Source organism: Setaria italica, chromosome II, assembly GCF_000263155.2.
Source record: "Setaria italica strain Yugu1 chromosome II, Setaria_italica_v2.0, whole genome shotgun sequence".
In the NCBI taxonomy this organism is placed as follows: domain Eukaryota; kingdom Viridiplantae; phylum Streptophyta; class Magnoliopsida; order Poales; family Poaceae; genus Setaria; species Setaria italica.
Window position 1 is genome coordinate 5898331 of NC_028451.1, and position 13970 is coordinate 5912300.

The following is a 13970-nucleotide window of genomic DNA, read 5'->3' on the forward strand; positions in this document are numbered from 1 at the left end:
TAGTAGTGCTAAGCTAGTCTTCGAGTCGGTTGGGGATGTAACCTCCTGCTCTTGGTATGGCTTTGTACTCGACTTGTGGGTATCCTATCAATAAAGAGTATGGTTGTTATATATGCTATTTTGGTAGTATGTTATGCCATGACTTGTGCTTTATTAAGTTATACTCATATGCTTAGGTTGAATCTATGTTACCGCATTGATTCATTGTGGCTTTGGGCTTGCTCTAGTTCTATGCATGTTGATCATCATGGTAGGGGTTTCGGAGGGGCTATAGTAGTGATCACGTATACGAGCGTGGTGCTCGGATGTGTTGAGATCCATCCAAAATGCTCCACTAAAGGATAGGACATTTGGCAGCTTGACAGTAAACATTGGGAGGCTGTAGCAACATATTATGAGCTATGTGTTATATGGTCAGTTTGTGAAGTATTATGGTTATCCATTTATTGACCTAATATTTTTTTAGGGGCTTTGGTGTTCTTGCCCCTGTTTTGGGTGCCAATTGTGATTTTGCCCCTACTATTGTCCTTTGAGCACTTTTGCCCTCACTTTTTGAAAACGAAGCTCTAGTTTGCCCCTATTATGTTAGAAGGTGCAAATGGTGTTAAATTCATAGTAAAAATACAAATATACCCTTGGTGATTTTGCCCATTTTTAACATGAACTACTTGGTGCTTGCATTATACTCATGTTTTGACATTTTTTAATTAGTTTGTCATATATTCGAGCAACATTTGGACAAATTTCTAGCACCATTTATTTTACCTTCATCACAACTGAGATCAAATGGCATAATCAAAGCATCCATCACATCATGCATATGTCCACACATACATTCGCAGGAGCAGATACGTCCATCTCTATTTGCAGGAGCAGATAGATGGTCAATTCATCCCCAATGTCACACGCACACCGCAAGATCTATTCATCTATTCGTAGGACAAGATACATCGCAGCCTGCCTTACCGTGCTCCAGGCCTGACGGCAAAAGCCTATGCGACAGTGCCGGTGGCCTGCCCTATGCTACCGGCATGACCGCAATCCCGAGCAGCTGCTAGCTTGCTGGCCCACGTAGCTACCTCGAGCTCTTACCTGGCCACCGCACTGGGACGCAACGCTCCTTGGCCAGCACGCCAGGTCGCGGCGCCACCTGGCCACTACTCCGACTGAATCGCTGCCAACCTGGAGCACCACCGCACACTGCCCAGCCCACAGGGCTCGCCTGGCCGCCTCACACCGCCAGTTGGAAGAGCCAGATGAATGAGAAATGAGACCGTGAGAGAGATTGGTAAGGAAGAGGAAAGGAGATGGGTGAGGAAGAGATAAGGCATAAGGGGTATTTGGTCATTTTTCGGTTGTTTTATTATTTTCTTTAAATTTACTAATCGGGTTCCATTTAACGGACATTCAAACCAGGGAAAAATGGCTGCTTCATTCAAAAAACCCAAGGGCAAAATCACAAACCCTAAAAAGTAGGGGTAAATCACAATTGGTAATCAGGGTAAGAACATAAATATCCCTTTTTTTACTCAAACCGTTGCAGCATGCTTTTTTTTAGGGCAATGGCAGGTGCTCTGCCTTTTCATTGAAGTAGATGAAGCAAATAAAGTATGTACAGAGGCCTAGGCAATATGTCAGGCATTCAAAAAGCTACAAAGATAAAATGCAGCCATTCCAAAGTTTGAAACCCGGCCAAACAGCATAAAACTTAGCGGACTACTCGATCTCGTCGTGCGCCATTCCCAGCACCTCAATGTCATGTTGAATAAGTGTCACAAGCTGTACTGGTGGGATGGCCTTGTTATCATAGACGTGCCAGCATCTTTCTTTCCATATGTTCCATGTCGTATAAGTGATGGTGCGCATTCTTTGAACTGACATTTTCGTTGTATTGCTTCCCATGACAGCAGACCACCAGGTCTGTAGATACATCCCTGTGGTTATTGGATTGAGGTTCTATTGCCCTGTTATTTGGGCAATTTGGTTCCAAACCGCCAGTGAATATGAACATCTGGCCACCATATGTATCATGGATTCATTCCGTGTCCGCACAACTAACAGATTGGGTTCGCCTGGCCTCCCCTCTTGATAATTTGATCTGCTGTGAATAGCTTGCGCTGAAGGAGAAGCCAAAAAAAAGAACTTGCCTTTTTTTTCAACTTTCATTTTCCATACTCGGTCCCATTGGTAGTTAGGGTGAGAGCCAAAGAACTGCGCCTGGTACGCCGATCGGGAGGAGTACTTGCCATCAGATGTGAAGCGCTATTGGATCTGATCAAGTATGGAGTTGAGTTGTATCGATTGCAAAAGATGCCACAGATTTACGAACTGATTGAGCTCGTCCGGTGTGGAGATTCTCTTGAGACCCCTCATCCATTTTTTCTCAGGAATGCTATCTACCACCGTCATGTTCTTTCTCCAGGCCAGCTTGAAGCATAGTGGAGCAATGTTCTGTGGAGCTTGACCATGTAGCCATCAACCCTTCCAAAATTTTGTGCTCTAACCATTGCCCATGGTGATGTTTGTAAAGGCTTTCAATAACTCTTGTTCATGTGGGTGCAGGTAGCTGAGAACGCCGAGCACGGTCTGTTTCGATCAGTCCATAGGAACCACAACCAACGTAATCTAAGGGCCCAGCCGAATTTGTTGAGTTCTAGGATTCCAAGTCCCCCTAGCCATTTAGGATGACTTATCCTTGGCCAGTTTACTTGGCAATGACCTCCTTTTGCAGTGTCATCCCCACGTCACAGGAAGCTTCATCACAGATAGTCTATGCACTTGATTGCCCATTTGGAAAGAGGGAACACAGTCATGTAGTATGTTGGAATTGAGGAAAGAACTAAGGTGACCACTGTTAAACGCCCCACTTTATTCAGCAGCTGACCCTTCCAACCAAGAAACCTGGCACCAATCTTGTCAATTAGTATCTGCTCATCTGCCCTTCTTGTACGACCAATCCGCAGTGGCAATCCCAGATAGCGGCATGGAAAGTGGCTGACTTGCCCCGGGAAGGCTGAATGGATTTCTGTGAGGTCACTATCTTCACATTGGATAGAGAACGTCTCAAACTTTTGCATATTGGTAAATAAACATGTAGCTTCCCCAAAGCACTTGAGCAATTGTTGCAAGTTGGTCATGTCTTGGGTAGAGGGTCTAAGAAAAAGTGTGACGTCATCTGCATAAAGGCTTGTTTGGAATTTGATCGGGTCTGCTCTGATTGGTTGAAGGATTTCTTGCTTTGTAGCTTTCTCAAGTATTCGCTGAATGGGATCCATGGCAAGGATGAAAAGCATGGGCGATAAAGGATCACCCTGACGAAGGCCTCAATGATGCTTGATCGGTTACCCTGCCTCACCATTGAGGATTATGCGTGACAATGTGGTGGACCAGATTATGGAGATTATGTCGTGCCATTGTTGCCTGAACCCAAGAGGTTCCATTACTTCCAATCGGTACTCCCATCGGACATTGTCAAAGGCCTTAGCAATGTCCAACTTCAGAAACAGCATGGGTGTCTTGGTTCTGTGGAAGTGGTTGATTGCACCGCAGATATATTGGAAATTGTCATGAATGCTCCGACCTTTAATGAATGCACTTTGGCTGTGCGAGACAATGGCATCTAGGTGTGGTGCTAATCGGTTTGCTAGGACTTTGCCCATAATCTTGGCGACGTTGTGCACTAAGCTGATAGGTCTAATCTGTAATTGCCTCGGACCCGTCCTTCTTGGGAAGTAGCACGATGTTGGCTGAGTTGAGCAAGTTCTAGTGTTAGCCCCTAAGGTTGTATAACTGATGTAGTGCATTCATAAGATCCTCCTTGATCACATCCCAGCATGTTTTGTAGAAGAGGCCGATGAAGCCATCTGGCCTTGGTGCTTTTTCTGATGGTGATTCGAAGACAGCCCGCCGGACCTCCTCCTCTGTCAAGTGCACATCCAGATGCTGGAGGTCATGTGACTGAATGCCTAGGTGATCCCAATTTAGAGTCTGAGGGCGAGGTGAACATGATCCAAGTTGACTGTTGTAGTGGCTGAAGAGAGCTTCTGCTTTGGCTTGCTGTGCACTAATTGTGTGTCCAAGCACTTTCAGTGCAAGGATGTGGTTCTTCCTGCGTCGCAATGTTGCCCTCAAGTGGAACAATTTGGTGTTGGCATCCCTAGCCCGGATCCAGGTAAGCCTTGACCACTATCTGATTTTGATTCATTGAATAGCAGCAAAACCCAGTATTTGCTGCTTGGCTCTTTTGCGCAAGGCCAATTCCTCGTCAGACAATTGCCGCTGTTCCTGTGCTTGATCTAAACGTAGCACTACCTCTTGTGCAATTTCAGTTCTTAGTTTCCACGCGTCAACCATGGTGTGGCTCCACTGTTTTAATTCTTTTCCTACTCTTGCTAACTTGACATGGAGGACTCTGATTTTATCCGTGGATAAGAATGGCTTGGTCCAAGCTTCCACTATTGTCTCAGCATAACCAGGTAAGTGCAGCTAGTAGGATTTGAAACGAAAACCTCAGAATTCCTTGTGAAAAGGTGTACATGTTAGCAGCATTGGACAGTGATCTAAAACCGATGTTGAGATGGCTTGCATATAGTAGTTCTGGTGAGTTAGCTCCGATTCCCTTGAACGGAAGATTTGATCAATTTTAGTAAAGGTTGGGTTCTTAGTTTTACTAGACCAAGTGAACTTCTTGCCATGGAGGTGAATTTCCTTCAGTTCAAGATTATCCAGTGCTGACTTGAAACTATTCATTAGCCATCAGTTTATTCGGTCATTGCTTTTGTCATACGCTATGTAAATAAGGTTGAAATCCCCTATTATGGCCCAACTCAGCAACATCTGTCGTTTTAGTGATTGCATTTCAGTTAGAAACTATAACTTGTCATGGTCATGTTGGGGTCCATAGACACTAGTAACGCTCCATGAGTAATTGTCTGCTCTATTTGAAATTGTTGCTGACACTGAAAATTGGTCCACTGAAATTGCTGCATGTTGTAATAATCCTGGGAGCAAGCAATTATAACACCCCCACAAGTCCCTTGTGCCGGCAGGAATGCAAATGACTGGGCAAATTGAGGTCCCAGTGTCTGCACAATTATGCTGTCATCAACCATTGCCAGCTTGGTTTCCTGAAGACATACTATTGTACAATGGTGATCTTGAATCATGTCCCTTACAACTTGTTGTCTGGCCACTGCATTCAGACCTCGGACGTTCCAGTTCAACACAATGCAATTTTTGTCATTCATATTGCAACAGAAGGACGACTTCATTAGTCCTAGGCCGGCGGATAGACATTATGTCTATACCAAAGCCGTTTACAGTGGTTGTGCATTGCCAACCGGTTTGAACATACACCTCAACATACATCCTCCTACCTACTAGCCACCCCACAACCACTAGTCCCATAACAATAGGACAATGCATATCTAAACACTGATTGCAACTTGCTAGAACATGACAGGTGTTTGGGTGAAGGGCTAAACTTTAGCACTTTGGTCGCCAAAAGACTCTTTTACCCCTCATTTACCTCTCTTCTTTACCCTTTCTCTACTTCTTACTTCTCAACTCGCACAGAATCAGAGCAGAACTAGCGTCGAGCGCCACCATCGCCGGAATCGAGCCACCTGCCGTCCGCTCCTCCTCTGGCCACGGCCATTCTTGCCCCTCCTCCTCCCTCGGCCCATCCTTGTGCGACGGCGCCGCGGCTGGCTCCTTGGGCAACGGATCCAGCTCCAGAGGCCCGCGGGGAGGGAGGGCAACGGTGGCGGTGGCGAGGCGGGGGACACGGCGGCGAGGCCATCAGCTGCGGCCAGGTCTCCTCCGCTAGGACCACCGCCGACAGGCACGCTGCCCCACCACCAGCAGCGGGGTCGGCAGGCAGCCCGTGCGCCGCAGGGTCGGCCGGCGCGGAGGGGAGCTTGGCGGAGGCGGAGGTGGCGGGACCCGTCGGAGAGGAGGCCGGCGGAGGGGAGCCTGGCGGAGGCGGCGGGGCTCGGTGGAGGGGAGCCCGGCGGTAGCGGCGAGACCTGGCGGAGGGGAGCTCGGCGGAGGCGGAGGGGAGGCCGGCGGAGGGAAGGCGGCGGTGGCGGGGCCGGCGAGGCGAGGCAGAGCGAGGCGGGGCCGGGCGGAGCGTGCGGGGAGGAGAGAGAGGGGAGGGGGGCAGGGGGTGGAAATTGGTCTGGGGACCACTTTTAGCCCCATTTAGTTCATTTTAGCACCCCCTTGGAGGGCCTAATGGATTATGGGGGCTAAAGTTTAGCCCCCCTTCCCCAAAACACCCCTCTGCAGCGCCTTCACCAGGCCGGCGAGGCAGGAGCCCTCGTCGACGGCAGCAGCGGCGCGCTGGCGGGGGTGATGTTGACCTCTCGCAGCAGCACCCTCACGTCGTCGAACAGCGGGTGGGTGTCGACGGCGAGGTAGTTCTTGGCCAGGAACCTGAACACCTCGAAGCAGCAGTAGGACATCTCGATGTGCTTGTCCATGCGGCCGCGCCAGATGAGCGCTGGGTCCAGCATCTCGGCGTGGTTGGTGGTGAACACGATGGCGCGCTCGCCGCCGCACGCCGACCAGAGGCTGTCGATGAAGTTGAGCATGCCGGAGAGCCTCACCTTGCTCGCTTTCCAGTCGGATGGTGCGGGATGCTTCTTCTTCTTGCGCTTGCCGGTGAGGTCGAGGGAGCAGTCGATGTCCTCGATGACGATGATGGACTTGCTGGTGGTCTGGATGAACATGCGCCGGAGGTCAGCGTTGGCGTACACGGACGTGAGCTCGACGTCGTAGATGTCGTAGTCGAGGTAGTTGGCCATGGCGGCGATCATGGTGGACTTGCCGGTGCCCGGCGGGCCGTGGAGGAGGTACCCGCGCTTCCACGCCTTGCCGACGCGCGCGTAGTACTCCTTGCCGTTGCGGAACGCGTCGAGGTCGTCCATGATGTCCTTCTTCTTGGCCGGATCCATGGCCAGCGTCTCGAACGTCGACGGGTGCTCGAACGCCACGTGCCTCCAGATCGACCTCCCGCTGTACCTGCCAGGAACACGACCGCGCCGCGCGCGGGCGTCAATGGCGGCAAAGCTATAACGTGCTTTCACGGCGCGCACAAAAATGGTGCCGGATGCCCCACCTTTCGCCGGAGTTGGTGAAGAGCTTCCGGCGGCGGTTGGCGACGATGACGGCGCGGCCCTCGCGGCAGACGTGGGGGAGGTAGGAGCTGACGACGAGCTCGCGGTGGCGCCGGTGGAACACGAGCCGGTACGTGCGCCCGGCGTCCTGGCGGCGGAGCGGCGCGGGAACGGAGTACCACCACACCGTGGCGCCGCGGTACTCGTCGGTGACCTCCTCGCCATCTCCCAGGCTGAGCACGAAGCGGTCGCCGCCGGGCGTGCTCCCTGCCCGGAGCTGCCGCGCCCGGCGCGCGCACCGGTCGCCGAGGTACTTCTTGGCCTGCTCGTACGCGTCCCCGCTCTTCATCCCGCGCCGTCGTGCTCGGGGACGGTGACGGTGAGTTAGGGATCCGCGATCCCCATGAGCCGCCGCACCTGGTGGCGAAAGAAGCGGCCGGCGAGGTCGTTCAGCTGCTGGCGAAGCGAGAGGAGGCAGGAGCGGCGCACCATCTTCCAGACAAACATCGCGCCAGCGAGCACCGACATGGGCCTGGCGAACCGCTCCACCGTCCCAGGCGTTACCGGCGCCGGTTTCGCCATGCCTCTCGGGCGCCGCCGGCGTGCAGGTGCCTGGGTGAGTCCGTGAGTGGGGTGGCAAGCTGCCGCCTGCCCGCCTCTGCTGTGGACTGCGAACGGTGGCGTGCGAGGTGGATGGCCTACTGGCCTCCGCAGAGGAGGGGAGGGGATATGGAGACTTGGAAAGGAAACGGTCGGAGCTGTCAGGATGTGGGCCAACTGGCTTTCGAGCTGGTAGGCGTTGCTTGTTTCCTACTGCCAAATATTGCTGTCTTCGTCCATGGTTTTCTGATATGTAATTTATTACGCATTATTCTAATTTTAGGTGCTCTTTTATCACACCTTCTGAGCTTTAGACCTCTATGAAGGTTCCGTAACCACCTGTGTCCCTTTTAAGACTTTGAGAATGTGGGGAGATAAGGAAGATCAGCGGCGAAGGTTTGTGCAGGATAGTGGCAAACCTAGTGAGGCTTTTTTTCATTTTAAGCGTATCTTGTGTGGATTCACTATGCATTTGCATTTCATGGTACATAAATTATTCCGTTCCTCTGGTAAGAAGAATCAAGATGTCCGCTAGCCACAACTTAACCCTCCCTCCACTATTGCACCCTTATGTGATCACTCCTCCCTCCACCAGGTACTTGTGTGCTGGCTACCAAGATCACGGTGGTTTTGCATGTAGCAATTAACCTAACTGTTGAATGATGACAAACCATGGACCTTACTGAACTTTGGAGAACCATATTACTTAGGCGCCTTTTGCCAGCCCCTCTACATTCGCAATTGTCACAAAGTATGTTGGAGAAAAGATGCTACAAAAATCACTATGCTTTGATTTTGTGTTTTGCATGTCCATCGATCACGACAATGACTATAATTTTCTCTTAACAGAGCGAAAGGAGGGCTCATTTTTACACGTGGAATTGGAGTTTGGTTTGTGGGGCCAAGTACACCACCAACATTTTATAAAAGTTATATATTTGAAATCATCAAATCGGATACTGGTTTCTTAAAAACCTGATTGAGACATTTATAAAGTCATTATAGATAGTCTTTTAAAATGCTTGTTTTCATGCTTTTTCAAAATTCTATATGTACTATATATTTACTTAGAAATTTCTGTATTTTATCTTTTTTTTAATTATTCGAGTTTTATAATGAAATTTGGTAGAGGAATATATCATGTCCATCTTAGCCATTAAATTTATGAAATATTTTAAAACTTGTTAGGCATATATAGTGAAAATAGAATCTATATTATTGTGGCATCTTCATGTACATTTTACCAATAAAGATACTACAAAACGGTGTGGATTGTATTTTTCACTAGTTCCAAAAGGTTACTAATTTTACGAATGTCTCCACCACATCTAATAGCGGACTCAACTCATTAGAAAGATTAGAGAGATAAGTTGATATATCTTATAATCTGTAAACGGATTTTTTTTTTGAAAATTATTCTAAATCATGTTGGCATTGATCATTTTCTTAGTGTTTAGATCAGTGAATGTGACCTTTCTCTCCTCTTAACATTTATAGGATGTACAACTTCTATGCTCTATAGAGATAGAATGGACCCGTTATAATTTTATTCAATGTTTATCTCTTGGAATCTATATGTTTACTCTGTGCTCAACTCACTTTCAATACCTTCTGGTACGTACACCCTTGAGTCACATTTCCCCTGCATGGTGAAACCAAGCATGGGGAAGGAGGAAGAAACGAGCGTGGGCTAGGCCTTGGCTGGCTGACCCATTGTTAAGCGCCATTTTCAACTTCGATTAAAAGAAAAAAATATTTTAGCCTAGCCTGGAACCCCTCCGATTTTAAATGAATTATCGTTTCGGCTAACAACATGGTCTCCAAGACAATACTTTAGCCATAAATTAATAGTAATGGGACGTATTCCAAATATAACAAATGTGTAGTATTTTGAAACTAGTATTGAATGTGTTGGCTACATGTATTCCAAAAGACAAATATTTAGATTTTAGAGACCGTAGCTTTGGAAGGAGCTAGTTCACGGAAAACAAATTTGAACTCCCGTACAACGATTCATTTCTCTCTGAAAAATTGCTTGGCGGAGCTATTGCTGGAATGAGCAGAGAATCAGCTCTGGGAGCTCTCCCAAATGCATCCTTGGGGCCTGCTATGACTGGTGCAAGCTGAGGTTGGAATTGCATTTTCTAAATTACTCGGAATGCTCTGCTCTGAAACCCTTCTCTCGTGACAAGCACATCGAGCATGCTTCCACATGGTACATCGCAACGAACTCTGCGTTCTTGGCGTGCAGAATGTCAGTCGAGTGATCGGCAGATCAATCAACTGTCAGGTAATAAAAAGATCCGGTGCAAGCCTGCAAGGGCTCACGTTCACCACCCCGCACGACACAGAGGGCCAGAGGCCGCAGCTCACCACCCACGCATGCCGCCGCGGCCAAGAGCTACGACGAGGGGCCCGACGGCGGCGCCGGCGGCCTCGCCTCCCGGGATGCTGGATCGGTTCGCCGGCCTCTGGTCAGCGCTGGCGGGCGCGATGCTCGCGTGGAGCATGCTGCGCCGCTACCTCCCGCGTCAGCTGCTGCCGGACCGCCTCGCCGGCCGCTTCCCCTTCCTGCGCCACCACGCGCGCCGCCTCGCGTGGCTCCTGGACCCCTACCTCGCCGTCACCGTCGCCGAGTACGGCGGCGGCGACGGGACGCGTTCGAGCAGGCCGCGGCGTACCTCGGCGCCCGGTGCTCGCGCGGGGCGCGGTCCCTGCGGCTTGCCGAGCGCCGGCGCGACGGCGACGGCAGCCGCCGGTTCGCGCTCACCGTGGGCGACGGCGAGGAGGTCGCCGACGAGTTCCAAGGCGCCACGGTGTGGTGGCAAGCCGTGCCGGCTCCACGCCACCATCACAACAGCCAAGGATGCGACGCCCAGGCGGAGGACGCCGGGCGCGCGTACCGGCTCGTGTTCCACGAGCGCCACCGCGACCTCGTCGTCGACTCCTACCTCCCCCACGTCTGCCGCGAGGGCCGCGCCATCATGGCCGCCAACCGCCGCCGGAAGCTCTTCACCAACACCGGCGAGCGGTACTTCAAGTCGTCGTGGAAGCACGTGGTGTTCAAGCACCCGTCGACGTTCGAGACGCTGGCCATGGACCCGGCCAAGAAGAAGGACATCATGGACGACCTCGACGCGTTCCGCAACGGCAAGGAGTACTACGCGCGCATCGGCAAGGCGTGGAAGCACGGGTACCTCCTCCACGGCCCGCCGGGCACCGGCAAGTCCTCCATGATCGCCGCCATGGCAAACTACCTCGACTACGACATCTACGACATCGAGCTCACCTCCGTGTCCTCCAACACCGAGCTCCGCCGCATGTTCACCGACACCAAGGGAAGGTCCATCATCGTCATCGAGGACATCGACTGCTCCCTCGACCTCACCGGCAAGCGCCGCCGCCGCCGGGCCCCGGCGGCGACGCCGACGACGCGTCCAAGGCGGAGCCGCAGCTCGAACCGACCTCGACGAGCAAGGTGACGCTCTCCGGCCTGCTCAACTTCATCGACGGGCTCTGGTCGGCGTGCGGCGGCGAGCGCGTCATCGTCTTCACCACCAACCACGCCGACAGGCTGGACCTGGCGCTGATCCGGTGCGGGCGCATGGACCACATCGAGATGTCCTACTGCTGCTTCGAGTCCTTCAGGTTCCTCGCCAGGAACTACCTCGCCGTCGATGCCCACCCGCTGTTCGACGACGTGGCGGCGCTGCTCCGGGAGGTCGACATCACCCCCGCCGACGTCGCCGAGCTCCTGACGCCCAAGCGCGCCGGCGACGACGACGCGGGGTCCTGCCTCGCCGGCCTGGTGCAGGCGCTGCGGGAGGCAAGGGAGGCGACGACGGCGGCGGCGAAGAACGCCACCAGCTCCGACAAGGTCGTCCTCCCCGAGGACGAGGAGGTAGTGGAGGATGAGTAGATCGAGGTGGCTACTCGAGTTTAGATGATTGACAAATGCTGTTTAATTGCATCTTATGTTCGATGTTGGAATTGCATTTTCTAAATTACAATGTAGTGGTTCAGTGACCTTAACTTGATCGATCTTCCCAACGTCACTCTAGCTCGGCTGAATCTTTCTACGGTAATTCTGCATCTGGAGCGAATTTCACGTGATCGAATTACTCCAGATGCAGTTCAAAGGCACCTCTTCTGCGTCGTGGCCTCGGGACTCGTGACGCGTTGGCAGCAGGCAGCAGGTAGGCAGAAGGGGCTCTGGGCTCGGGCCGACGGCCGAAGCAGCGCTCTGAAATCTATCCACTTCCGTGCAATGCAACAGCCAATCCCAGCCGGTGGTGGTACTGGCAAAGCTCGTGCAGTTGAGCACTGCACTGCACGGGGGATCACTGGGATGGAAATGGTACGGATATGGATAGAATTTGGATATTTTTAGTTGGATATCCATATTTTTTTGTCGAATTCGAATGTTCTTGGATACGAATACAAAATGAATAGTTCGAATACGAATTCACGTTCGGATATCTACTAAATTAAGATTGTAGCTACTAACTATTTTCTTAATAGATGATTTTGGAATATCAAAATCATTATGCAAGTAGAGAATAAAGTATGACTATATAACACATGTAAACAAAGATACCTTGTTGATAATAAAATATTTACCAATAAATATTTCAATAATTAAATGTATCAACAATAAAAATATATATAAGTAAATATTTTAAGAATAAATGGATAAAAATTGATTGTACATCAATAAACAAGTAAAATATGGTACTAAATTAATTTACATCAATATATATATCTCTTTCAAACTAAATCAAAATAATATATGGTTTTGAGAGAAGCTTTATTCTAAACGAATACGAATTTCGAATAAGAATCCGGATTCGGATAGATAAAACTGATTAAAAATCGAATTTGAATACTTCCACTTTAGTTACCATATTAAAATCGGGCACGGATTCAAATATCCATATTTACGTTTTAGCGGATACGAATTCGGATAATTTGAATTTCCAACTATCCATTTCCACCCCTAGGGATCACGTGTCCGCTGCCATGGCCGTGCCTGCAAAACAGTGTGCTCTGCATTGGCACTTGGGCGGACACAGAGACCGGCAATGCCCGCTGGATCCAAGGGCTTTTGGAATCCGCTCCTGGTTGGCACGACGAACGGATGCCCAGGCTGTGGAGTGTTGTTAAGTTGCTAGAGCACCGTCGGCCGAATTTTTTTTCCTTTATATTTTTTAATTTTACAAAAAAAATAATTTTTTGAATTAAAAAATTGCAAAACTATACCCAATCTGAATTGGCAGTACGTTCCCTCTATGCACAGCACATCTTAAAAAGAAGCATGTAATTTTATAGAAAGTCAATTAATATCGTTGCCAATTCAACGTGGTACGATATATTCCACTAATTGAAACGGGTAGTCTTCTCTGCATTGGCACTTGGCGGACACGAAGACTGGCAATGGCCACTGGATCCCAGGGCTTTGGATTTTGCTCCTGGTTGTTGGCACGAACGGACGCCCAGCCCAGGCTGTGGAGTGTTGCTAGAGCACCACCATTCGAAAAAAAATTTCTTTACACATTTTTTATTTATGTTTCCAAAAACAACTATTCAGAAAAAAAAATGCATACATATACTCTTTCCGTTTTAAATTATAAAATTATAGGTTATTTTAATTTTTCTAAATGTATAGATATTATCGTATATGTAGATATAGGTAAGGATGCAAGAGCCTGTAGAACACCTACATCGCCCGCCCGCCTCTCCTGCAAGAACCTGCGAGCGTATGCTCCGCAGGCCGCTTTCGTCTGCTGGGCGTTGCAGCAGGAAGGGGCGGGCTCAAGGGGGTATTTTATTATTTTTCTAATCCATAGTATTTAAGGGTATAATCAACTACAAATGTTAAAAAATAGAGCTGAAATAGTCAAATTTATGTACATTTGTACTTTTGAATACACACTCTTATGGCCTGTTTGGTTATGGATGCTTATTTATAAGTTGCTTATTTTGCTTATTTGTAGTTGCTTATTTATAAGTCTAGGTGTTTGGGTTTGGGTTGCTTATCTGATTGCATATGACATATTTGCCCCTTGCCATCCTATATCTCACTACCCCCAACAATTAACAGCTCGGTACACAGGGCCGAGGCTGCAGGAGGTCGCGTAGCTGATTACGTTCGGCAACGGCGTCGGGCGAGACGGGTCGACGGCAGGAGCGGGAAGGGGTAGGAGCAGAAGTTGCGTGAGTCGTCGGCAGCTACCGATCATGCCACCCGGGCGG

General features: G+C 49.9%; 2 pseudogenes; one reads left to right on the forward strand and one right to left on the reverse strand.

The window, feature by feature from the left end:
* Nucleotides 1-6293: 6293 nt before the first annotated feature.
* On the reverse strand, nt 6294-7700 carry LOC101774148 (annotated as a pseudogene).
* A 2837-nt stretch (nt 7701-10537) lies between these two features.
* On the forward strand, nt 10538-11637 carry LOC101774552 (annotated as a pseudogene).
* The last annotated feature ends 2333 nt before the right edge of the window (nt 11638-13970 follow it).